This window comes from Coffea eugenioides, chromosome 4, assembly GCF_003713205.1.
Source record: "Coffea eugenioides isolate CCC68of chromosome 4, Ceug_1.0, whole genome shotgun sequence".
NCBI lineage: Eukaryota > Viridiplantae > Streptophyta > Magnoliopsida > Gentianales > Rubiaceae > Coffea > Coffea eugenioides.
In genome coordinates this window covers 25,918,706-25,946,113 of record NC_040038.1, presented here as the reverse complement: position 1 = coordinate 25,946,113, position 27,408 = coordinate 25,918,706, and positions in this window count along the sequence as shown.

Genomic DNA, 27,408 nt, shown 5'->3' with positions numbered 1-27,408 from the left:
ATACATTCATTAAAAGGATATAGGCTCACAAGGAGCAATTCGTTGTTCGTTTCCCATTCATTTCCTTATTCCTCCAATTATTTAAAATTGCATCTTTGTAAGTAAAGCCCCTCGTTTCTTTCTTTGACGTTCATTTGTTCATTCTTGTTTACCTCCTCCTGGACGTTGGCCAGGCTTTTCCCTCTATCCGGACGTTGACCGGACTCCACCCATCCGGACGTTGACCGGACTACAAGGTAATACTCGAGTATACCAAATGTGCACCCAGGTCACCAAATCGCCCGACCGAGTCCGCTTCTGGCTCGAGTCGATCGGTAACAAAGGCAAGGGCCCAGTTCAGCCAAGAGGCTTACATTCATGCGCAATTAATATTTCAACATTTAAACACCAAAAATCTCATATTTATTTAGGTCGAGTGCGATAAAGTACACACTCACCTAGCAAAAGATCATTTTAGAAATCGTAGAAAACAATTAACATTTAATCAAATGTTCACAAATAACCACATAGTCACAACAATCCACATAGTCATAGAAACAAAACGTATATAGAACACTCACAGCTCGCAAATGTGGTTTCATGCACTTCCGTCAAAAGAACGTTGTGCACCACGGTCACGTCCTAAAACATGCAAACAAATACCATGAGACTCGATAACGAGTCATAAACCAAGGCCAAACATGACCCCAATAGGGTTCCATAAGCATATACAAACATTAAAGGAAACCAGAAATTTCGGAAATGTAACTAGCTTTGGCCCTGAAAAAAAAACAGTTTTTGTTTTCATGTTGCGGTAATGGCACCAATTTCACTACGATTATCGGATGAGGGTACAAGACCCACCATTTCGAAGCTAAGAGACAGGGCTACAACATCACAGAAGGTCACTCAACCCAGTTTTGAGTGCAAACAGGTCGAAAATGCAAGATACTACATCCAAAACGTAAAACAGATTCACCAAAACGCATTCTAGCGGAAACATCATAACTCAGGCTCTACAAGTCCAAATCCAGAAATTCCAAAACCAGATGAAAGCTAAGAAACAGGGATAAATTTCATCAGAAGGCCTCAATAACCAATTTGGAAGCAATTCCAGCCAAAACAACCAATTACAGGCCCAATTCCTACATTCGGGTAAAACCAGAACAGCAATAGTAATTTCGACTTATCTCATTCTACACTACTCCGATTGACCTGAAATTTTGTAGGAACCTATAAAATTTCATTCCCTACAACTTTCATGTTTTAATCCAAGGCCAATTCGGCCTCTATCTAGGACCTAAAATTTCGGACAGAATGCTCCCTCAAGATCCCTAGTTTTCTGAAATTTCTTCCAAACCAGAAATTGGTTGCAATTAATCACTTTTCCCACCTCCTTAAGTCATTATAGACCATTTCCAATCATCATAGATAGCCACACAATCATGCTTATATTAAAACAGAAAAATCCCCAAAAATAATAAAACTTGATCATTTCAACCACAAATCAAGAATTAATCCATAAACTTGCATCTTCTACTACCACTAAGCATGATTTAAGCATCGATTAAAGGAGGAGGGTGGTTCTTCACAACTTACCTTAAAACAAGAGAGAGAGAGAGAGAGCTATTGGTCACCTTAGCTTTCCAAATAATTCCACACAACAACTCACCAACACTTCCTTAAGTGGTTTTATGGAGCAAAATCATGGTTGGATGGTTGAGTAAGTTGATTGAAGCAAGATGGAAGCCAAAATCTTGAAGAGTTTTCTTTCTTTCCTTGCTTAAGAGATTCGGCCAAGAGGAAGAGAAGAATGAGGGATTTTTGGTGAATTTTTAAGATATTTAAGTCAATTGGTAAGACATGCAATAGTAGTCAAATGGTCCAACCAATAGCCAAGTGACACTTGTCACCTTTTATTAATTACCTACCTAACTTGTCTCTCTCATATCAATCCAAATTGCAACCTCTACTTATCTCTTAACACCTGATAAATTAACTCCAGTATCTAAAACTTAACCTAGTTGGTCGAATTTTTCCGAAATTTTCGCACTAGTGGGTCCCACGTCCGGTATACGCTCTTAATTTCTCAAAATCCATTCGATACTAGAAAAAACATCTAAAAATTATATCTGCTCCTTAAATTCATCTAGAAAATTTTCTAATCACGAAAATGCAGAAAACAAGCCACTCACAGCTCGCAAATGTGGTTTCATGCACTTCCGTCAAAAGAACGTTGTGCACCACGGTCACGTCCTAAAACATGCAAACAAATACCATGAGACTCGATAACAAGTCATAAACCAAGGCCAAACATGACCCCAATAGGGTTCCATAAGTATATACAAACATTAAAGGAAACCAGAAATTTCGGAAATGTAACTAGCTTTGGCCCTGAAAAAAAAACAGTTTTTGTTTTCATTAAGCGGTAATGGCACCAATTTCACTACGATTATCGGATGAGGGTACAAGACCCACCATTTCGAAGCTAAGAGACAGGGCTACAACATCACAGAAGGTCACTCAACCCAGTTTTGAGTTCAAATAGGTTGAAAATGCAAGATACTACATCAAAAACGTAAAACAGATTCACCAAAACGCATTCTAGCGGAAACATCATAACTCAGGCTCTACAAGTCCAAATCCAGAAATTCCAAAACCAGATGAAAGCTAAGAAATAGGGATAAATTTCATCAGAAGGCCTCAACAACCAATTTGGAAGCAATTCCAGCCAAAACAACCAATTACAGGCGCAATTCTTACATTCGGGTAAAACCAGAACAGCAATAGTAATTTCGACTTATCTCATTCTACACTACTCCGATTGACCTGAAATTTTGTAGGCACCTATAAAAAGTCATTCCCTACAACTTTCATGTTTTAATCCAAGGCCAATTCGGCGTATATATAGGACCTAAAATTTCGGACAGAATGCTCCCTCAAGAACCCTAGTTTTCTGAAATTTCTTCCAAACCAGAAATTGGTTGCAATTAATTACTTTTCCCACCTCCTTAAGTCATTATAGACCATTTCCAATCATCATAGATAGCCACACAATCATGCTTATATTAAAACAGAAAAATCCCCAAAAATAATAAAACTTGATCATTTCAACCACAAATCAAGAATTAATCCATAAACTTGCATCTTCTACTACCACTAAGCATGATTTAAGCATCATTTAAAGGAGGAGGGTGGTTCTTCACAACTTACCTTAAAACAAGAGAGAGAGAGCTATTGGTCACCTTAGCTTTCCAAATAATTCCACACAACAACTCACCAACACTTCCTTAAGTGGTTTTATGGAGCAAAATCAAGGTTGGATGGTTGAGTAAGTTGATTGAAGCAAGATGGAAGCCAAAATCTTGAAGAGTTTTCTTTCCTTCCTTGCTTAAGAGATTCGGCCAAGAGGAAGAGAAGAATGAGGGATTTTTGGTGAATTTTTAAGATATTTAAGTCAATTGGTAAGACATGCAATAGTAGTCAAATGGTCCAACCAATAGCCAAGTGACACTTGTCACCTTTTATTAATTACCTACCTAACTTGTCTCTCTCATATCAATCCAAATTACAACCTCTACTTATCTCTTAACACCCGATAAATTAACTCCAGTATCTAAAACTTAACCTAGTTGGTCGAATTTTTCCGAACTTTTCGCACTAGTGGGTCCCACGTCCGGTATACGCTCTTAATTTCTCAAAATCCATTCGATACTAGAAAAAACATCTAAAAATTATATCTGCTCCTTAAATTCATCTAGAAATTTTTCTAATCACGAAAATGCAGAAAACACGCCATGAAAAAAAAATATATAACCTAGAAAATGAAAAATACGGGTTCTCACACTCTCTCCCCCTTAAAAGAATTTCGCCCTCGAAATTCATACCTTCCGTCGCCTCGGAGGACCCCAGAACTTGTTGCTGATCTACGGCATAAACTTGTGTTGATACTTTTGTTCGGTTTCCTCTTTCATGAGTTTGTTTCGGTTTGGTTCCTTCCACTTGTTGAATACTACCCTCTCGTGGATGTTTCTTCGGGCAATTGTTAAGTTGATGATTGCTACTCCCACAAATCAAACATTTTCCCCCTTTCCGCCAGCAATCATTCTCAGTGTGATTTGCCTTTCCACAGTATCCACAGCCCAATCGAGGAGCTACTGTTGGATCTTCTCGAGAAATGTCCTTTGATCCGATCTGACTTCCTTTCATGGACCTTTCACCTAATGCTCTTAATGTCCAAGGTGGGCGAGGTGAATGGTTCACTTTTTGCACTTTGGAGAGCATTGTCTTTTCTCCGAATTCCTCAGGTGTGCTGCTGGATGTATCTCTTTTCCGCGTTTGAAAGGCTTTTGCTCGGGCTTTCACATCCTCAATTCTTTGGGCCTTCTCAAGAGCCTCTGTAAACGTATTAACTTGAACTGCCGCTAATGCCTCCTGGATTTCCAAATTTAGTCATTGTACAAATCGTCTTATTCTCCGTCGCTCCGTAACCACCAATTCGGAAGCGAATTTAGATAGTCTAGTAAATTTGGTCTCGTATTCGGCCACACTTAGGGTTCCCTGACGCAAGCCAATAAATTCGTCCTCTCTCCTTTCTTGGACTAAAGGTGGGAGATACTTTTCGTTAAATTTCCTTACAAAGTTCGCCCATGTCCATACCGTCTGTTCTCTTTCCCACTTGGCCTGAATTACATTCCACCACGCGCGAGCTAGTCCTTCGAATTGAAATACAACAAAATTTACTTGTCTTTGCTCCGTGTAATTCAAAGCCGCGAAGATATTAATCATTGCCTCCAACCACTGCTCAGCTATATCCGGATCAGGCCCTCCTTGAAATTTCGGAGGTAGAAACTTTTTGAATCTCTCAAGAGACTTATCCTCTCCGATCTCAGGATTTCGGGGTTGATTCACTGGCATTTGACCCTGTTGATCTACCAGTCGTGCCAGGATATTTGTCATTTGTTGCATCGCCGTTGTCATTTGATCTCCAGCCTCAACCCTCGGTCCTTGTTCTTGCTCGGCCACTGTTTCTCTTTCTTTTCTCGGTTCTTGAGCTTGCCTAGCTCCACGGCCACGACTAGCTCCACGTCCACGACTACGTCTCCCGTCCATATATATGTTTTCCCTCTCTCTTTTCTTTTCTTTTCCCCCAAAAAGGTAATTTAGTAAATAAACACAGTAACAAATTCTAGCATTCCAAATACACCAATAAACATATACGCACATAACATGCCATATCAAGAAGACGGATAAGCAAATACACAAATACATATCAAGTTGGACAGATAACCATGTACACACATGTATACTAACGTCATGTAGTAACAATATACAGGTAAATCAAAAGGAAAAGGTGAAGTCGTCCCAGTATCAGCCCGTCCAGTCCCTCACATCACTTACTATCCAAACTAGATGTCCCTGTCCTCTTGTGCTCATTCTAGTCAGACAAAGCCTGTTCATGTTCCCAAAATGCAAGTCTCAAGTACAACTCTGGAGTACTCAGGCACAAGAATCCGAAATAAGATAATTCACATCTCGAGCTGCAGTCCCAAGAGTAAACTATCTACAATCGGAATTCTACCTGACATACCTATCTATGATCCTCAGATACCATGAGAAAGATTTAAGGCATATAACATTCGCAATTCATAGCTTCACTTAGTCTCTCATACTTATTCACCACTTAGTCCAGGGTCACTCCGAGCCGAGACCACGCGAAGCAGCTATAGGTTTTATCCCTCAATCGCTTAACTTTCAATTCAAATCGAATCAAATCAAATCTCACAGTCCGGCATCCTAAACTTCAAGCCTAGAATACACTACAGGAATCTGAAGCCTAAGCTCTGATACCACCTGTGACAGCCCCACTTCCCCCTAGGGCTTACCAAAGGGTTCGGCGGACCGCCTGCCCAGCTATCGCCAGGACTCACTCGTTCACTTCAATCCTCAATTAAAAATTGAAATAAATCACGAGAATAAATATAACGACGATCCAAAACTTAACGCAAAACTTATATACATTACTATCTCAAAAGGGAGTACAAACATCGAATATACAAAGGTTCTCAGTTCCCCCCACATCCAGCCCGTGCCAAGCACTAGGGCGAGAACCATTACAAAACCAAAAACTAGTCTAGGTTAGTCTAAACTGAGCTCTCGTCCTTGCTCGCCTTCCCCTGTTAAGGAAAACAAACTAAAGGGGTGAGCTAAAAGCTCAGTGAGATTCTATATACAAAAACAAGTAATTGAACAAGGACATTAATCATGTAATAACAAATAATCCAGAAAACATGTCCAATATAAAGCAATTATAATACATTCATTAAAAGGATACAGGCTCACAAGGAGCAATTCATTGTTCGTTTCCCATTCATTTCCTTATTCCTCCAATTATTTAAAATTGCATCTTTGTAAGTAAAACCCCTCGTTTCTTTCTTTGACGTTCGTTTGTTCATTCTTGTTTACCTCCTCCTGGACGTTGGCCAGGCTTTTCCCCCCATCCGGACGTTGACCGGACTCCACCCATCCGGACGTTGACCGGACTATAAGGTAATACTCGAGTATACCAAATGTGCACCCAGGTCACCAAATCGCCCGACCGAGTCCGCTTCTGGCTCGAGTCGATCGGTAACAAAGGCAAGGGCCTAGTTCAGCCAAAAGGCTTACATTCATGCGCAATTAATATTTCAACATTTAAACACCAAAAATCTCATATTTATTTAGGTCGAGTGCGATAAAGTACACACTCACCTAGCAAAAGATCATTTTAGAAATCGTAGAAAATAATTAACATTTAATCAAATGTTCACAAATAACCACATAGTCACAACAATCCACATAGTCATAGAAACAAAACGTATATGGAACACTCACAGCTCGCAAATGTGGTTTCATGCACTTCCGTCAAAAGAACGTTGTGCACCACGGTCACGTCCTAAAACATGCAAACAAATACCATGAGACTCGATAACGAGTCATAAACCAAGGCCAAACATGACCCCAATAGGGTTCCATAAGCATATACAAACATTAAAGGAAACCAGAAATTTCGGAAATGTAACTAGCTTTGGCCCTGAAAAAAAAACAGTTTTTGTTTTCATTAAGCGGTAATGGCACCAATTTCACTATGATTATCGGATGAGGGTGAAAGACACACCATTTCGAAGCTAAGAGACAGGGCTACAACATCACAGAAGGTCACTCAACCCAGTTTTGAGTTCAAACAGGTCGAAAATGCAAGATACTACATCAAAAACGTAAAACAGATTCACCAAAACGCATTCTAGCGGAAACATCATAACTCAGGCTCTACAAGTTCAAATCCAGAAATTCAAAAACCAGATGAAAGCTAAGAAATAGGGATAAATTTCATCAGAAGGCCTCAACAACAAATTTGGAAGCAATTCCAGCCAAAACAACCAATTACAGGCGCAATTCTTACATTCGGGTAAAACCAGAACAGCAATAGTAATTTGGACTTATCTCATTCTACACTACTCCGATTGACCTGAAATTTTGTAGGCGTCTATAAAATGTCATTCCCTACAACTTTCATGTTTTAAGCGAAGGCCAATTCGGCATATATCTAGGACCTAAAATTTCGGACAGAATGCTCCCTCAAGAACCCTAGTTTTCTGAAATTTCTTCCAAACCAGAAATTGGTTGCAATTTATTACTTTTCCCACCTCCTTAAGTCATTATAGACCATTTCCAATCATCATAGATAGCCACACAATCATGCTTATATTAAAACAGAAAAATCCCCAAAAATAATAAAACTTGATCATTTCAACCACAAATCAAGAATTAATCCATAAACTTGCATCTTCTACTACCACTAAGCATGATTTAAGCATCAATTAAAGGAGGAGGGTGGTCCTTCACAACTTACCTTAAAACAAGAGAGAGAGAGAGCTATTGGTCACCTTAGCTTTCCAAATAATTCCACACAACAACTCACCAACACTTCCTTAAGTGGTTTTATGGAGCAAAATCAAGGTTGGATGGTTGAGTAAGTTGATTGAAGCAAGATGGAAGCCAAAATCTTGAAGAGTTTTCTTTCTTTCCTTGCTTAAGAGATTCGGCCAAGAGGAAGAGAAGAATGAGGGATTTTTGGTGAATTTTTAAGATATTTAAGTCAATTGGTAAGACATGCAATAGTAGTCAAATGGTCCAACCAATAGCCAAGTGACACTTGTCACCTTTTATTAATTACCTACCTAACTTGTCTCTCTCATATCAATCCAAATTACAACCTCTACTTATCTCTTAACACCCGATAAATTAACTCCAGTATCTAAAACTTAACCTAGTTGGTCGAATTTTTCCGAACTTTTCGCACTAGTGGGTCCCACGTCCGGTATACGCTCTTAATTTCTCAAAATCCATTCGATACTAGAAAAAACATCTAAAAATTATATCTGCTCCTTAAATTCATCTAGAAATTTTTCTAATCACGAAAATGCAGAAAACACGCCATGAAAAAAAAATATATAACCTAGAAAATGAAAAATACGGGTTCTCACACTAACACTGCACATGATAAGAGTAAGAAGCACGTTGGTGGATGATATTCAGACGTCAAGATTTTTTCATATCAAAACTCCTATTTAACTATCACTAAATTTTTATTTAGTTATTTTACACATTTATCGTTGGATGCTGCATTATTTATCGTAGTTTAAATTTGTCTTAAAACCAAAAAATTCAAAAAGGGATGACTTGGGCATATTTCAATTTAATTTAAATTTGTATTTTAAATTGGAACATAAAGCTCATTTCTTGCCATTCATTGATGATTAATCACCAATTATGAAAGAAAATAGCATAATTTTTAACGTAACTTTTGTTTATGTAATATTATATTTTAAGGTTTAGGGTTTAGGTTTAGGTTTTAGGGTTACAGTTTAGGGATTAATGATACAAAAATTAAAAAATTATATTTAAAATTTTGGAAAAAAGAGGTTGTCGCATCCGAGCTAGATGTGGCGATGACAATTTTTTCAAAAGCTTCGCTAGATGTTATATGGCATGCGGCGAAACATTTTCAAAAAACAATTCATTGTTTTTAGTTACTCCACTAGCAAAAAAAAAAAAGAAATTTAAATCAATTTTTTGATGACGCCTCAATTGTCAATTGCGTTCAACCTTTTTATTAGCACCCCTATCTCAACAAACATCACTTTTGTGATGTTTTCTTGTATGGACAATATCTAGATAAATTCGCCCATTAAATGAGGAAAGTATCCCAGATAAATCTAAACTTCTACCAATCCAACACATCAAACAAATAAAAAAATCTTGAAACCTGTGATGAAAATTTTCAGTACCATACCCTTTATCCCAAAGATGAGTTTTGATAGTGGAGTCCTAAAATACAAGATCCATATCAGCCATTCTCTTCGGCAAAGCTAAAGTTACGAAAAATTACATTACTATACCTGGAAGCTTCATCCCAAAGAGGAGCTTTGATAGTGGAGTCCTGAAATGCAAGGTCAATATTGGCCTTTATCTTCAACAAAGCTAAAGTTTCTTCATGTGGCCATCTATTTCCTCCTTCCTCTTTTCCTTTCTCCTTCTCTCTTTCTCCTCCACTACCATTTTCCACCGCAACCATCACCTCCACAACTGCCTCCAAAAGGGTTGCTCTACTCCTACCGCCATTCCCACGGCTTTCGAGGAAGACAGGTTTACCAACTTTTGTTTTGGACATTTTTGTCCATGTGAAAATATTAGGTGAGGTGTAAAATTTGTTCTAATTGTTGTTTTGCCAGTACAGATTAGCAGAAGGATCTCCAAGATTCGTTTATCCCAGTTTAATGACCTTTTCAACTATAAAAAAGGTTGAGTGACTAACTTCTGCTATACTAAATAGTTTAGTGGCCTTTTTGATCATTCACTCACCAATTATTACACTAATATTACTGAATTGTTACTAGAGCATGTTTCCATATGGAGAAATTTGGCATTATTTCGACAATTCAACAATATCATGATTTTTTCAACCTGAGTCCAATTCATTGGTTCATTTGAAATTAGGTAGGTGTTGTAAGGACCCGAATTTTTCTTATTTTTATTTTATTTTATTTTTCTAGTTTATTTAATAATTTACTCACCCATTTTCTCTGAATAATTTATTTCAATCATTTTAAACTAATTTACATGGAATAATGTCTCAATTATATTTTTAACACGTCTCGTTAGTAAAAATTAATTTTCTAGGGCTCGTTTAGCGAGAAATAGGAGTACACATTTTTCGGCTATGTTCGATCCGAGAGTATATTAGTCTTGGAGAATTAAGAATGATCAATAGTAGATTAAGAAAAGTTAATTGAGAGATTAGATGTGAGTAAGTTAAAATTAAGCTTATACCATGCGCGCGTCGAAAGTTTTCCGAAAGGTGTGCTGATACAAATTAATTGGAGATTTGAGGAATTAATACTAGACTCCTATGAGGACTCATGTTTTTATTTCTAAAATAGTTATTTTCATGATTATTTACTCAAGTATTAGTTAGTTATACTATTGTTATAAGAATTTCTTAGAAATTTCGCTTTATCGCGCACAAGTCGCAAGTTCGAATTTTCACGCGCGCGACTAATCGAGGAACTTTAGACATTTAGTTTTAGACTATTAAGAGTGTTAATGGAAGTGCATTAGAGATTTAGTGCACAAGTAAAACAAACCCGAGAGGAATCGGGCACGAAACCCGCGCGTACGCGCACTATTGGAGAGTTGACTTTTGTGTCACATTAAAGCCCAACTACCAAGCATACTCTAGAAGCTTTTCCATCAGCCACAACCCTCTCCTTTCTCTCTCTAAGCAGCCGTGCAACACCAAGGAAGAAGGAGCAAAAATTTCTTCATCTCATCTCACTCAATCTTGCACCAAATCATCTCAAATTCCTACCACACCTTGCAAATAACTTGGAGATCATCTTGGGCTAGGAGAAGAGCTTCATTCTCACAGTTTTCTTGGAGCTCAAAGGATAAAAAATTTCTGAGTTCATCATCTAAGTAGGTAGCTAATCATCCAACCCTTGAATCTTAGTTATAGTGAGTTTAATTTCACTTAGAAGCTTGTAGCTTCATGTGGGTAGCTTTAGATTGTTGAAAATCATGTGAGTGGGCTCTACGAAATCCCACAATGGACTTGTTGGACTGATTTGACAATTTTGGATGTTATTTATGTTGATTAAGTGCTAAACTAGTGGTTATAAGTTGAAAAAGTGGAAAGAAACCAAAGGGAGGTTGATGCATGAGAAAGAGCTGATTCTGCCCTGTTGTTGCAGAGGCCTTGGTTCAATTTTTTTTGTGATCAAATGGCCTTGATTTGATGTAGATATGTTATATAGGTTGTGTGGAAAGTTTCCACCAAAAATCACTTGATTTGGTTGGGTAAAAGTTGCATTTTCGAAAATTCTTCAAACCTGGAAAACATGTACAGAGGTGCTCTGGCAGTGAACTTTAAATGATCATAACTCTTTGCTCCGATGTCAAAATCGAGTTCCGTTTCCAGTATTTGAAACTAGACACTTCCAGTTTTCTAACGGTATAAAACACATCCCATGATTCCACTTGAGTGAATCGTACCATCCTTTCAAAGTTACCTGTCCTGTTTCATTGCTGCGTTAGAAAACCTGTTATGTGCTGTGATTTGTTGCTCGAATATGAGCTAGTTATGGACAGAATTTCAGAAAGATTCCTCCTGATGAATTGAGCCACCAACCACGCCCAATTCCAAGTTGAATTGAGTGAGTTATGGCCAAAATTACAGAACTACATCAGAGAAAGAAAACCCTAATTTTGGGTTAGCCAATGGCTTATTTCGAACTGGACTTGTTATTTTGAAACTTTTGGCGTTAATCACCTACCAAATGTATGTTGGATGTTTCTTAGACTTTTCCTTCATAAATGAACCGGATTTGAGTCGATTTCATTGGCGAAAAGTTAGAAAAAGGAAAACGGAAGTACATGGCAGATTTGCCTTGGAAATCCTTGGAAAGTTAGTGGCTATGTTAACTGACCTTCCTTGCGAATTTTTGCATGAAATTTGACAGAGGGGTAGCTCTTATGTGGTAGTGTAATCATACCAAATTTGGTGCCATTCCAAGTCTATTTCAATGCCCAACTGAAGTCCCAAAAGTCATGTTTCAAATCTGGAAATTCTTGATCAATGTGGAATTTTTAGCCAACTTTGGACTGCTCTATCTTGATGCTCGAAACTCCGATTTTAGTTTCGCTTGTTCAGTTTTAAACCTTGATTGTAACTGTATTTGAGTTTCAAATTTGAGAGGCTAGTTTGCATTCTGTGAATTTTGCCGAATTCCAAAGTTTGCCAAAAACCAACCCCGAATCTGTCTTAGAAGTGCAAGTCAGCAACTTTAAGCCAGAATTTGAGTGTCTTCCATTTTGAATCATGGAAAAGTACCTTCTAGGAACTTTTAGTTCTTTGGAAGTAGTTTCCAACGGTATCAAGTTTTCCATTTTTAGACATACTGAGTGCAAGATATGATTTTTCTAAATTTGACACACAAAGCTGAATTTTACCAATTTCTTAGAAAATGCAATTTCGGGACCTTGACATCTTTTCTCGATATAGATTGAACGTTTTGAACTCGATTTCATGGAAGATGCTAGTCTCTCTTCGGACACTAAAACTTCACTCTTAAACCTCGAGTTGAGAGAATTTAAGCTCTCTTTTAAGACTTTGATTCAGTCTAATTGAGTGTGCATCCTTTTTTGGTAAATGCATGATTGTAAGTAAAATTAATTATTATTTTCTCAGGCGCTCAAGGGGACCTTCAAGAGGAACTCGAAGCGGACGCCTAAACAATTGTTTGAGCACTTACTCACTTGTTTTGAATAAGTGAGTGTTCCATATAGGAGTACATGATTTGAATAGTTTTATGACATGTTTACTCCATGGTCATTATGTGTTTAATTGCTACGTGCTATTGATAATTGCTCCTATGGACTTTTCCATCATTTTGAGTCGAATGTGTACTTTACCGTACTCATTCTCATTTAAGTGAACTGTACTTGAATTACTCGACATGAAATACTTGAAGTGCATATTTACGTGAAGTATTTCAATGATTGATTATGCTATGGCTGCATAAGTCGATTGGAGTGAATCTCCTCGACTCTTAAGTGGTAAAAGTGGGGGATGGCCAATGGGTGGCCTACTAAAATGATAAATGTCTTCCAATTAACCGTGATTACTTACCGTTTACCGATTTATTTGATTACCTGCTTACTTGATTATCGTAACTTACATGTTCATATGAAATTACCGCATATTGCTTACGTGTTTAAGTGTTAAGTGTTTGTGACGGCCCCACCTCCCCCTAGGGCGTACTCCAGGGTTTAGCGGACCGCCTGCCAAGCCCTCGCCAGGACTCACACACTCGTATCTCTAGAAAATAACTTACATCCATGGAAAATAAGTAACACCACAAGTTCAAACTTAATATATACATTGATGCTCAGATCCAGCTATAAGGCTTATACACACCCAAATACATTAACGTGTTTACAGTCCAAGTCCAATCAACCCTAGTCGAGTGCTAGCGTGAGTACCATTCAAAGTTCAAAACTAGACTACTCTGTACAAGTCTCACGCCTCGCTCGTACCCCCTGCTAAGGAAAACAAATGGAATGGGGTAAGCTATTTGCTTAGTGAATAATCAGGGGGAAAAATGTAAAATCACATCCAATAAACAAGTAAATCAGGATATTTCACATCAATAACAAAAAGGTAACATCACAATGGTAGGATACAGGTGGCTCCAAAACCAGTTCAATTCCCCAAACTTGAACGCCTATTGACACTCCGTCAACCAAAGCACTCATAGACCGTAGACTCCACTTAACTTTCCCCGTTCACCTTATCAACCCCCGCTGGCCAGTCAACAGCACACAGCAGCTCGAGCGAAACAAAATAACTTAGCTTTCATCAAAGCTTTAACAAAGAACTAAATCCCAAGGTTAGCATGGAACTATCTTTGACCAAGCTTCGGCTGGCTCGAATAGTTCGTCTACCCTTGGAACCGGGCTGGAACCAAGCTCTGAGATATCCAATCTCTCAATAGATGATATCTCTCAACAAAGTACACAACAAAGTACTTACCCCAACAGCACACAACAAAAAGGGGTTTATTTCAAGTCATGTAATCACCCCCATCAGCACACAGCAAAAGAATGATACTCAACATAAGGCATGTATTCTTACATATGAAATTAAAACAAAGGATGGGCTTAGGTCGAGTGAGATAAAGTACACCCTCGCCTAAGTACCCATTTAACATATACAAAGCACTTTAACAATTTCACATCAATAACAACCCAATTACTCACTTGATAAAGTTTGGCACGAAAAATGATACAATTCACTGAGTTTGACCGTCACCGTCAAAAGCCTCACAGTCTGTATTGACAGATTATATACACACATAAGTGAAACGGCCATACAATAGCAGTTTATAACTTAAATGATCGAAAACGGTCAAAAATAATAAAAAACGGTCAAAAATGACATTTGTGAGAACCCAAAAATTTTCACATTTTCTCAGCATTATTTTATTTCTTTGCCTACATTTTATACTTTCCTTGGAAATATTAAAATTTCTATGCATTTTTACAAGCAAGTACAGTTTTAAATTCATTTTCCTAGTATGAGTTAGTGTACGTTAATTTGAAGTACGTTATAGACGTGGGACCCGCTAGTGCGATATAAGTTTGGTGACTAAGTAATTTTTGTGCTAAGTATTATTATTATACAAGGTGCTAGAGGATAATTAGAGGTTGTTATATGATGTAACCATTGGAAGCCAAAGGATTAGAGAAAATGTGACGACCCCACCTCCCCCTAAGGCGTACCAAAGGGTTCGACGGACCGCCTGCCCAACTCTCGCCAGGACTCACTCACTCGTATCACATGCATACATCCATAGACTATAAATAACATCACAATTCAAGCTTATAATTTACATTGATGCACAATCAAGATACAAAACCTCAATATACCCAAACTGGTTCAAAGTGTATACAATCCAGATACAAAACATTATATTCGAGTAATAGCGCGAGTACAAGTCAAAAGTCAAAAACAACTAGTCTACGCTAGTCTTTACATATCTCACGCCTCGCTCGTGCCCCTGAAAGGAAAACAAATGGAGTGGAATGAGCTAAAAGCCCAGTGAGGTTCCAAATAGCAAATTGGCCATTATTTATAAGTACAAGTTTTCGATATAGCAAAGTAACGAGCATGAAGAGTTCATAAAACTGAGCAATAACACGTCAAGTAGCAATCTCAAAATGAGCGAGTGTAAAAGTTTTCAGAAGAAACAATAATCCAATAAACAAATCATTCCAAAGCATAAGGATACGGATGGCTCTCAGGAGCCAACTTCCCATTTCATCATTAGGAGCTTGATCACGTAATAGTTGACACTCCGTCAACTTTCAGGTAAAGCAACCAATCCAGTAAAGCACCACTTACACTACTCTCCGTCCACCATTCACACCCCCTACTGGGCCCAAAATCCTCAATAAACACGGGTGGTAATACTCGAGTATACCGATTAGTCGAGGAGATATCACTCCACTTGACAAACATGAGTCCCAGGGTTTGTTACCCAATCGACCAAGCCCTTGCCGGCTCGACTCGAGTAACTTGCCGTAGGCCGGCTCGACTCGAGTAACTTGCCGTAGGGTTTCTGGAATTCCAGGAAGTGCGCACCTCATAACAAGTATGTCAAGTCAATTGCAACAATAAACAAGTATATGTCACGTAAGGGCAAGTGCGATAAAGTACACTCTTGCCCTAACAATTCACGTATACAACATGTAATCACATTGGTCACGTATCAAATACAAGTATCAAGTTCAATTCGGTATTTGAAAGCACTCACCAAAATGAAGTGCCCCTAGTAATCACATCTGGGTTATACTCCGGGTTCGGAGTCCAAATCTGCGATAAAACTTTGTTTCAGAACTTTAAAAATCGACTAAGGTTCGAAACTTAGACGTTTCGTTCAATAAAAATCAAGACATGGAATTCACTTGGAGAATATTCGTGAAACACTCGCTCGCTTTTCAAATTATATAACTTTATAACATTTATACTTGGAAATGCCATTTGAGTCGAAAGTATAAGGAAAACGTATTCCTAGTAGTCATAGTTGTATTTCTCAAGGGTACAAGTTCGGCCCAATCCTTACTTATATACCTCGGTAAAAGAAGACACAAATATCCTAGATAGTTCAAGTGGTAATCACTCTTAACCCTTACTCAAGTCGCAAGTATATTTCTCTAGTCCTTGAGCAGCATGCCCTTTGTGTTTACCTAATTTTCCAGCCATTTGGCTTCATTATTTTTCTCATTCAAGCCCAAGTTTATTTTTCTCATTCAATAGCCGTTCCATAGGCTCAAGACAATACAAGGACATAAATCAACTAATAACAAATGCGGAAATGAAGTTTACAAAAGACAGATTTGACGGGTTTTTGCGGAAAGAACACATATGAGGCTACGCTTATCAGATTGGTGTCCAAATTATACCATTTCGAAGCTAAAACGAATTCTACAACTTTCATGAAGATCACTTGGTCAAATTTCCAGTGTAACCTAATCAAATTCTCAGTTCACCGAACCAGGTTCCAACTAATCGGCTAATTAACCGTACTACATTTAAATGGCCATATCTCAGGCTACCAAAGTCCGTTTAAGGCGTTCTTTGAGGAGTTTAAAAGCTAAGACAGAGTACTAAAACTTTTATGTTTTGTAAAATGGCTAAATCAGCATGGATCATAGTGAATAAACACAGTCAATTGGATGAACTGTCCAAAACGGATCACTGGAAATATCCTAGGGCAGCGAGGGTATTTTGGTCTTTTCACAGGCTACGTCGCTCAGATTGAGCTAAAATTTTGTAGGCACCTATAAAATATCATTCTATACAACTTTCATGTTTTATGATAAGCCTAATTTGGCCTCTAACATGATGCAATAAAACCGGACAGAATGGGCTAAAATTTTCCAGAAATCTGGAATTTTTCATTTTCAATGCAACCTTTCTTGATTTCTTGCTCCAATCATCACTACAACCACTTATATAAGCTTAGATACAACATATATCATCCATATAGAAAGTATAGGCAGCAAATACCTCAAACCCTAACTCACATATATCACCTTTAAATCATCATAACAACTCGTATCACTACTAATCCACCCACAACATGAATTATACAACAACTTAAACCAAAATAAAAGAACCAAAGCCATGGTTTAGCCTTATACCTCAACAAATGAAGCTTTCAAGAGTAATACTTCACCTCCTCTTGGAATTCTTGGTTCCCCTAGCTTCTCAAGCTCACAACTCACACTTTAATCGGTTTAGAATTTTAATTCCTCACTTGGATGGCTCAACTCAAGAAGAAGGAAGTTTGTTTTTTGCTCTCTTTCTCTCCTCTCTTGTCTCGGCCAAGCAGCAGAAAAATGGAGGGAAATGGAGCAAAATGAAGGATAAGAAGGTTGGACTTTTGGCTTGTTTAAGTAGCCATGGTTGAGTGACACTTGTCACCACTAATACCAACCAAAATTTTCTTTTTCTTTCTTGCATTTTTAGCCCTAAAATTCGGTCAAAGCTAGCTGGAAAATGAGAGGATATTTTGCTCAAATATTAATGAGCTTGTATGGTAAGAAAGTGGTGATCAAGTGGTGTGTTCAATCGGTAGTGCACGGTACACGTCGGTTCGCACCGTTTTTCCTTAAATCACACGTACTAGGTTTTTTTCTTCCTATTCACTAACTTTATATCATTGCTTCTAATCACATATTATTTCTCACCTAAAAGTCACTCTTAAGTACCAAATTTGATCCTCGCTCCGTACCGGATAATTACACTACGGATACACGTGAAAACCCTAACTTGCTCCAACTTGAAAACGAAAAGTGAAACCCTACTTTCTAGGTTCATTTGCACTTATTGATACGAAATATGGGCCGCTTATGGGCCATGTTTTGGGCTGCAAGAGATTGAATCTTTTAGTAATAGTTAGTAGTTTATTTTCTAGATTTCTATTTTATTTGCTAGGAATAAATTCGGTCCAAGACCTCATGTTGAGTTGGATCCGATTTATAGAGTCTAGGCTCACTATAACTTAAGTTGGTTAATTAGCTTTTATTGGGTTATGTTGGGCCAGCTTAAAGCTTTCATTGGATCGATTATAAGCTGACCATTAGATAGTGGATTTGAGTAGTGGAATCGGGCCAAAGGCCTAGCCTAGCCGAGTTAGGGTTTTCAAGTCACTTTAGGTTTTCAAGTTGTAAGGCTATATATAGCCTAGGTTTTCATTCATTAAGGAAAAATTCAGATTTTATAAAATATATGTGAGTTATTTCACTCTCTCTTGCCTCAAGAGAATTTCTTTTGAATACTTGAGAATTAAACTCAAGTTGTTAATCGAACTTATCAATCAAGTAGTCTCCTTGATTGTGGCGTTCTGCTATCTATACTTTTGGTTCACTAAATTTGCTAGTCGTGGGTTAAGGAATCTCCTTAGTTCGTGGCTCGTGATTCTAGAAGGGTCAAAGTTCCGCCAATCATCCCAACTTGGTGTTCGTCTAGATCCGTCTCACGTCAGTTGGTATCAGAGCTAGTCGACGACATCAAGTATATCCCGTTGAGTTTGTTCGTAAGCTTTCTAGTAAATTCTATCTTGCAAAACTGGTTGTGTCTCTCATTGTGTCAAGTCCGATTATTTTCACACAAAAAAAAAAAAAAAAAAAAAAAAAAAAAAAAAATCCAGCCGCTAGGGTTTCCTTGGGCGCAAGTTTCTTGCCAAATCTGTCAAACTTTAGTTTTATTTCACCAAGTTGTTTTAATTAATTTCCTAAACTGATTTTGTGGTTGAACTTGTTTGGGGTTGGAATCTTGGAGAGGGACTACCATAATCTAGGGTTTCTTGAGTTTCTTGAAACTAATCTTGAAGTCTTGAAACTTTGATACATGTCTTGATAAGTTTATTGGAGGATTGAAGGAGAAACATTGGATTGACATTAAATTCTGGAATTCTACCAAGAAAACAGCCGAGTAATTTGTGTGTTCTTAGAGTCAAAAAAAAAAAAAAAAAAAAAACAAACAGAAAAAGGAAAAAGAGAAAAGGCATTCGGGTGACAAACCACAAAAAGGAGGAAGCCGCACTTTTATTTGCCAATTCTGTCTTATTGCAATTGTTCCAACAAACCAGAAAATTACATCAAGAAAAGCATACTCAAAAGTTTTGACCAACCTCCTCTTGAAAATCTTGCACACCTTGGGTCTTGATCACTTGTATCACCCGTTGAGTCTTTTGAGGATCTTGACCATCTTGATTCTTGAAGATTTGCACTTCCCTACGTATAAACAGTTTCTTGTACGTCCTTGCATCCATACGGGGCTTTCTTGGCTTAGGAGTAAACCTCTTGGGAGTTTCTTGAGCAGGCCGCTTGGAGTATTCTTGGGTGACGTTGCTTGAGTCATCTTGTGAAGCCATTGTTTAGCACCAAGCGTCAAAAAAAAAAACTGTCCTTGTGTGGAGCAAAGAGGGGAGGGCCGAATTGTTGTTCTTGAGGGAGAGTAAGGGACGAAAATTTTGAGGGGATTTAAGAAGAGGTAATTCTGGAAAATTTTGGGGTTAGGAAGCTACCAAATCTGGAAAAATTTTTAGGAAATTCCAGCCGACTTTGAGGGGAATTTAAAAAGACAAGAAATCTGGAATTTTTTTCGTGGAAGCTATTCTGATTTGATAAGGTAACAAATCTGGAAATTTTCAGCGGTTAGGAAGCTACCAAATTCTGTTTTGCAGCCGACTTTGGAAGGTTTAAAAGGAGCAGAAATCTGGAAATTTTTTTAGCTACCAAATTCTGATTTGTTATAGCCGACTTTAGGAAGGTTTTTGGAGAGGGAATCTGAAAAAATTTTGGTAATAATTCTGTTTGGTTAGCCGACTTTAAGGAAATTTCCAAATAAGTCCAACACCTAACTTGTTTCCAAAAATCAATTGGGCAATTAAGTAAAGCACTTGGGAACTCCATCATCGTACTTGGACTTTCTTTTTCTTTGTACATCAATTTTTTCCTCTTCCATTCCTTATTCATTACTTGAGCTTTCCATTTCTACTTTTTGTTTCCTTGTTCCTTTGATACAATTGGGAGCTATATTGATTAAAGTTTGATTGAACTTCCTTGAGAAAATTTCTGATTTCTTCAAAGGAAACAAACAAGTGGTTTGAGAAGTGAATTGGTGAGAGCATTAGAGTGCCATACACACTTGAGTGAAAACACGAGAGGAGTGAAACACGTAAGGGAGCGAGTGAGGACTGTTCTACTAATTTTTGTTGAGTTTTGCAGGTAATAAAAGTATGAGACAAACGAATGCTCAACTGGAGCTTCACCATCTTGTGCCTAAAGGAGTAAATACTGTGGCATTGCGTGAGATAACTGAGCAAGTGGAAATCATCAAAGCTCAAAAAAATGATTGGGTTTATACACGTTGCCATATCAAGGATAAAGTTTGCAGCTTAGCCATTGATAAGGGTTGTGAAGTTAATCTCGCAAGTACTGTCTTGGTTGAGAAATTGAATCTTCCAACCATTGATCATCTTCGACCTTACAAGTTGCAAAGTGATAGTGGTGATATTTGGATTACTAAGCACACACTTGTTCCTTTTCGTATTGGTCAATACGTGGATGAGGTGTTGTGTGATGTGGTTCCCATTCAAGTGACGCATGTGCTGTTGGGACAATGGTGGATGTTTAATCGAGAAGTCAAATATGATGGATATACTAATAAGTATTCATTCACATTTAATGGCCGTCGTACCAGGCTTGTGTCGCTTAACTCTAAGCAACTTTGTATTGATCTAACATACATGAAGAGTGAGCATGAACGTTATAGTATGAAGAAAGAGCTGGAGGAGAGAATTGTGACTGAAGAGGTAAAATTCGAGGGAGTTGAAAAGGAGAAAGAGGTTGAGAATAATGAGGGGGAAAAGTCAGCTAATGAGCATGAAAAAGAGATTAAAAATTCTAAGAGTAAGCTGATTGTGAGAAAGGATGTGAGATCATATGTTTTTTCTAACGATCTTGACTCTACTTTGTTTAGTGTTTCTACTTTTATGCAGGTTAAGCAAGGAAAAATTGAGTTGATCTTGGCATGTTCTATGCCTAAATCCATTGGTGAATATCAAACTTTTCATGGAGTTTGCACCTTAAGTGTTGTCTCTCTTTGTCATCCACTGATGTTCAACGTCAACCATGAGCCTGATTTGCTTGTTGGGAGGAATAATGAAGTTTCAAAGGGAGTTTCTACACTTGAAACTTGTTATACATTTCCTTCTTATTTTGTTGGTGACAATCCTTTCCTCATTGGCCCAAATTCTGATTCCTTTCAACCTGGTTTTATTCTTCAATTTGAGGGTTCAAAAGCTACCTATCTCGATCTTGTTCCATTTGTGCAATATAGGCCATACCCACAACAACTTGCAATGAATTTTGTAACTTTGCACAATCATGTCCGAGACTTTCCTAGCCTGATTGAGCATCACTATGAAGATCCTTATCTTGTGAATGTGAATGGTAAGCTGTCAAGTGATTTTATACCTACAAATCCTAATCGTGTGATTTATTGTGTAGGTCCAAATTCGACCATTCATGACACAATGCTGATTAGAGAGCTTTGGAGTGGTTGGAGCAAAGCCTTGAGTTTCCCATGGCGGATTGTGAGCATTTTCAAGCTAACCAAGAGACATGTGCACCGAATTACAATAATCATGACGTATGCAAGTATCATCCATTCTAAGAGAGCCAATATGTGGAGATTTGAAGTTTCATACTGCCAACTCTTGTAGTACCATTCATTTCCAAACACGATTTGAGGACAAATCTTTTTTTAAGAGGAGGGGAATGATACGAAATATGGGCCGCTTATGGGCCATGTTTTGGGCTGCAAGAGATTGAATCTTTTAGTAATAGTTAGTAGTTTATTTTCTAGATTTCTATTTTATTTGCTAGGAATAAATTCGGTCCAAGACCTCATGTTGAGTTGGATCCGATTTATAGAGTCTATGCTCACTATAATTTAAGTTGGTTAATTAGCTTTTATTGGGTTATGTTGGGCCAGCTTAAAGCTTTCATTGGATCGATTATAAGCTGACCATTAGATAGTGGATTTGAGTAGTGGAATCGGGCCAAAGGCCTAGCCTAGCCGAGTTAGGGTTTTCAAGTCACTTTAGGTTTTCAAGTTGTAAGGCTATATATAGCCTAGGTTTTCATTCATTAAGGAAAAATTCAGATTTTATAAAATATATGTGAGTTATTTCACTCTCTCTTGCCTCAAGAGAATTTCTTTTGAATACTTGAGAATTAAACTCAAGTTGTTAATCGAACTTATCAATCAAGTAGTCTCCTTGATTGTGGCGTTCTGCTATCTATACTTTTGGTTCACTAAATTTGCTAGTCGTGGGTTAAGGAATCTCCTTAGTTCGTGGCTCGTGATTCTAGAAGGGTCAAAGTTCCGCCAATCATCCCAACTTGGTGTTCGTCTAGATCCGTCGCACGTCACTTATTGTGGAAGGATTGGGTAGTAGGGCTATAATAAATGAATAATTTCCAAATAAAAAGGCATTTTTGAGAAAAATATAAGGAATTTGCAAGTCCTCACACTCTCTCCCCCTTAAGAGAATTTCGACCTCGAAATTCATAACTTTCGTCGTGAACAAGTCGGGATATTTCTCTTGCATGTCTTTTTCTAGTTCCCAGGTTGCTTCTTCCACTTCATGATGCTTCCATAGAACCTTTACTAATGGAATCTGCTTGTTTCTCAGGTCCTTCATCTTCCGATCCAATATTTGAATAGGTCGTTCTTCATAGGTTAAGGACTCGTCTAGTTCAACATCTTCGGGTGGAAAAATGTGAGTCGGATCTGGATGATATTTCTTAAGCAAGGAAACATGGAAAACGTCATGGATCCGAGACAAACTAGCTGGTAATTCAAGTCGATAAGCCACCTTTCCTATTCGCTGAAGTATATTGAAAGGTCCTATATACCGTGGTTGCAACTTTTTCCCTTTTCCTGCTCTAATCTTTCCTTTCAACGGGGTGATTCGAAGAAACACCTTATACCCTATCTCGAACTCCAAATCCTTCCTCCGATGATCGGCATAACTCTTTTGTCGGCTCTGGGCTGTTTGAAGCCTCTGACGAATCACCTTTACCTTCTCGTAAGCTTCCTCAACCCATGGTATTGTAGCCGGATCTATAATCTTTCTCTCTCCTACTTCATTCCAATGGATTGGAGATCGACACTTTCGTCCATACAAGGCTTCATATGGGGCCATTTGAATAGAAGAATGATAACTATTGTTATATGCAAATTCAACCAAGGTTAAGTATCAGCTCCAACTTCCTCCAAAATCCACAATACAGGCTCTCAGCATATCCTCAAGAGTTTGAATGGTTCTCTCAGATTGTCCATCAGTTTGCGGGTGATATGTTGTACTATAATTCAACTTAGTTCCTAGAGCCTCTTGCAATTTCTGCCAAAATCGGGATACAAACCTTGGGTCTCTATCCGATACAATGCTTACTGGTACCCTGTATAGTCTTACCACTTCATCTGTATATAGTTTGGCAAGTTTCTCCAAAGAATTTTTCATATTTACTGGCAGGAAATGTGCGGTCTTAGTTAATCGATCCACTATTACCCAAATCGCATCATGCCCCTTTTGTGTTCATGGTAACCCTGATACAAAATCCATCGTTATGTGCTCCCATTTCCATTCAGGGATCTCTAAAGGCTGTAACAGACTTGACGGTTTTTGATGCTCAGCTTTCACTTGTTGGCACGTAAGACACCTTTGTACAAACTGAGCAATCTCCGTCTTCATATTCTCCCACCAATACAGACTTTTGAGATCTTGGTACATCTTATTATTCCCTGGGTGCACCGTATACCTAGAGCGGTGAGATTCCTCCAAAATCTCCCTCTTTAACTCCTCATCCCTAGGTACAACGACACGATTTTGAAACTTTAAGATTCCATCAGGACCTAGATTAAAGTTAGGCAACTCCCCTTTCTTCAACTTTTCCATCCACTTTTGCACCATTGGGTCCTTCACTTGGCCCTCTTTGATCCGATCCAACAGTGTCGATTTCACCTCAATATTTCCAAAAATCACCTTCTTCGGTTCCAGACGAGGTTTCCACTCATATACATCTTCTAACAAGCTCCATTCTCTCACCATGGAACTTGCTAGTTGAGCCTTTCGACTTAAAGCATCTGCTACAACGTTGGCCTTTCCGGGATGATAGTTAATCATGCAATCGTAATCTTCTAAGAACTCCACCCACCGACGTTGTCTTAGATTTAGCTCCTTATGAGAAAACAGATACTTAAGGCTCTTGTGATCCGTATATACCTCGAAAGTCACACCGTAAAGATAATGTCACCATTTTTTCAAGGCAAACACAACAGCTGCAAGCTCCAAGTCATGGGTTGGATAGTTCTGCTCATGAGGTTTTAACTTCCGAGACGCATAAGCAATCACATTCCTATTTTGCATCAACACGCACCCTAGCCCCTCTTTTGAAGCATCGGTATAAACCGTGTAGCTATCGTTCCCATTGGGCAAAGCTAAAACTGGAGCCATAGTCAATTGCTTCTTAAGATCTTGGAAACTACTCTCACACTTAACATCCCAAATGTACTTTCCTTGTTTCTTTGTCAAGTTAGTTAAGGGTCCCGCAATTCTCGAGAAGTTCTTTATAAATCGGCGGTAGTACCCTGCTAAATCTAGAAAACTTCGTACCTCTGTGGGATTCTCTGGTCGCATCCATTTGGCTAAGGCTTCCACTTTCGCCGGGTCTACAGCAAGCCCATCTTTTGAAATTATATGATCTAAGAATGCCACTTTTTCCAGCCAAAATTCACACTTGCTGAACTTAGCAAACAATTGGTGCTCTCTTAGGGTTTGCAGCACTATTCGCAAGTGTTGCTCATGCTCCTCCCTAGATTTCGAATATTCTAGGATATCATCAATAAACACCACTACAAACCTATCCAAGTAAGGTTTAAACACTCGATGCATTAAATCCATGAACGCTGCTGGGGCATTGGTTAAGCCAAAAGGCATTACCGCAAACTCAAAATGCCCATATCGAGTGTTAAACGTCGATTTTAGCACATCCTCCTTGTGAGGACTCGCAAATTTCTTATATTTTCCTGAAAAATACCTTTTATTTGGAAATTATTATTTATTAAAGCCCTACTACCCAAATCATTCCACAATGACTGTAAATAAACCTAGAAAGTAGGGTTTCACTTTTGGTTTCAAGATTGGGGCAAAATTAGGGTTTTCACGATTTTCGCCGGATGAATTTTCGGTATGGAACAAGGATCAAATTTGGTGATTAAAAGTGACTTTTAAGTGAGACATAATATGTGATTAGGGGCAATGATATAAGGTTAGTGAATAGGAAGGAAAAAAAACCCTAGTACATGTGTTTTTAAGAAAAACGGTGCGAACCGACGGGTACCGTGCACTACCGATTGAACGCACCACTTGACCACCACTTTCTTACCATACAAGCTCATTAATAATTGAGCAAAATATCTTCTCATGCCAGCTAGCTTGACCGAAACTTAGGGTTGGAAATAGCAAGGAAAAGAAAGAGAAAAATGAGAGGAGGTGGTGGTGCCAAGTGTCGCCACCTAAGGGTTTCTTGACCAAGAGATGGTCTTCCTTCTTATCCCCAATTTTTGCTCCTTTTCCTTCATTATTTCTGCTGCTTGGCCGAACAAGAGAGGAGAGAAAGAGAGAGCAAGAAACAACTTCCTTCTTCTTGATTTTAGCCATCCAAGTGAGAAATTAAACTTCTAAACCGGTTAAAGTGTTAGTTGTGGGCTTGAGAAGCTAGGGGAACTAAAAATTTCCAAAGGAGGCGGAGTATCACTCTTCCAAGCTTTGTCTTTGAGGTATAAGATCTGATCATGGTTCTTGTTCTTTTAAATTTTGGTTTAAGATGTTATCTAGTTCATGTTTTGGCTTGATTACAAGATATGCAAGTTGTTGTGATGATTTTGGATGATATATGCAAGTTAGGGTTTAATAAATTTTTGCCTAAACTTGTTATATAGTTAGTATATGTTGTATATAAGATTATATAAGGGGCTTTGGTAGTGTTGGAAGCAAGAAAATAAATAGATTGTCATGAAATCCCAAAAACTCGAGATTTCTGGAATTTTATATTTACATTCTGCCCGGTTTTATTACTCATAGTTAGAGGCTGAATTAGGCTTGTCCTAAAACATGAAAGTTGTAGAGAATGGTATTTTATAGGTTCCTACAAAATTTCAACCCAATCGGAGCTATGTATACTATGAAAAGGCCAAAATACTCTCGCTGCCTAGGATGCATTCCAGTGATCCGTTTTGGACAATTCATCCAGTTAATCGTATTTATTCACTATGGTCCGTACTGATTTAGCTATTTGCCAAAACATGAAAGTTTTAGTATTCTGTCTTAGATTTTAAACGCCTCCAAGAACACCTTAATCAGACCTTGGTAACCTGAGATATAATCATTTAAATGTAGTGCGGTTTTTTAGCCGACTAGTTGGATTTTGGTTCTGTAAATTGGGGATTTGGCTAGGTTGCATTGGAAACTGGACTAAGTGATCTTCATAAAAATTGTAGCCCTCTGTCTTAACTTCGAAACGGTATAAGTTGTGCCTCAATCTGATAAGCGTAGCCTCGGATGTGTTCTTTCCGCAACCACACATCAAATCTGTCTTTTGCTAGGTTACATTTCCGCACTTGTTATCACTTTGATTTTTGTTCTTATGTTGTTATGAGCCTATGGAACGGCTTTTTACTTGAATCTATGATAGGTATGACTTTGGGATTGGTTGAGGAAAAATAATGAAGCCATTTATGGCTGGAAAATTTGGTAAACACAAAGGGCATGCTGCCCAAATTTACGCTTGAGGACTAGAAAACTATACTTGCAACTTGAGTAAAGGTTAGAAGTGATTATCACTTGAACTATCGAGGACCTTTGCTACTTTGTTTATCGAGGGTTATACGTTAGGACTTGGCCGAACTTGTACTCTTAGGAAAATGATATGAATCACTATGAAACCGTTTTACTTGCACTTTTGACTCAAAAGTCATTTCCAAGCAAACATGTTATCAAATTTTCCAGTTTGAAAAGCGAGCAACTATTTCACGATTATTTCTCAAGTGAATTTCAATTTCTTGATTCTTATTGAACGAAACGCTTAAGTTTCGAACCTTAGTTGATTTTCAAAGTTCTCAAGTTAAGTTTATCGCAGATTTGGACTCCAAACCCGGAGTACCACCCAGGCACGAGCACCAGAGGCACT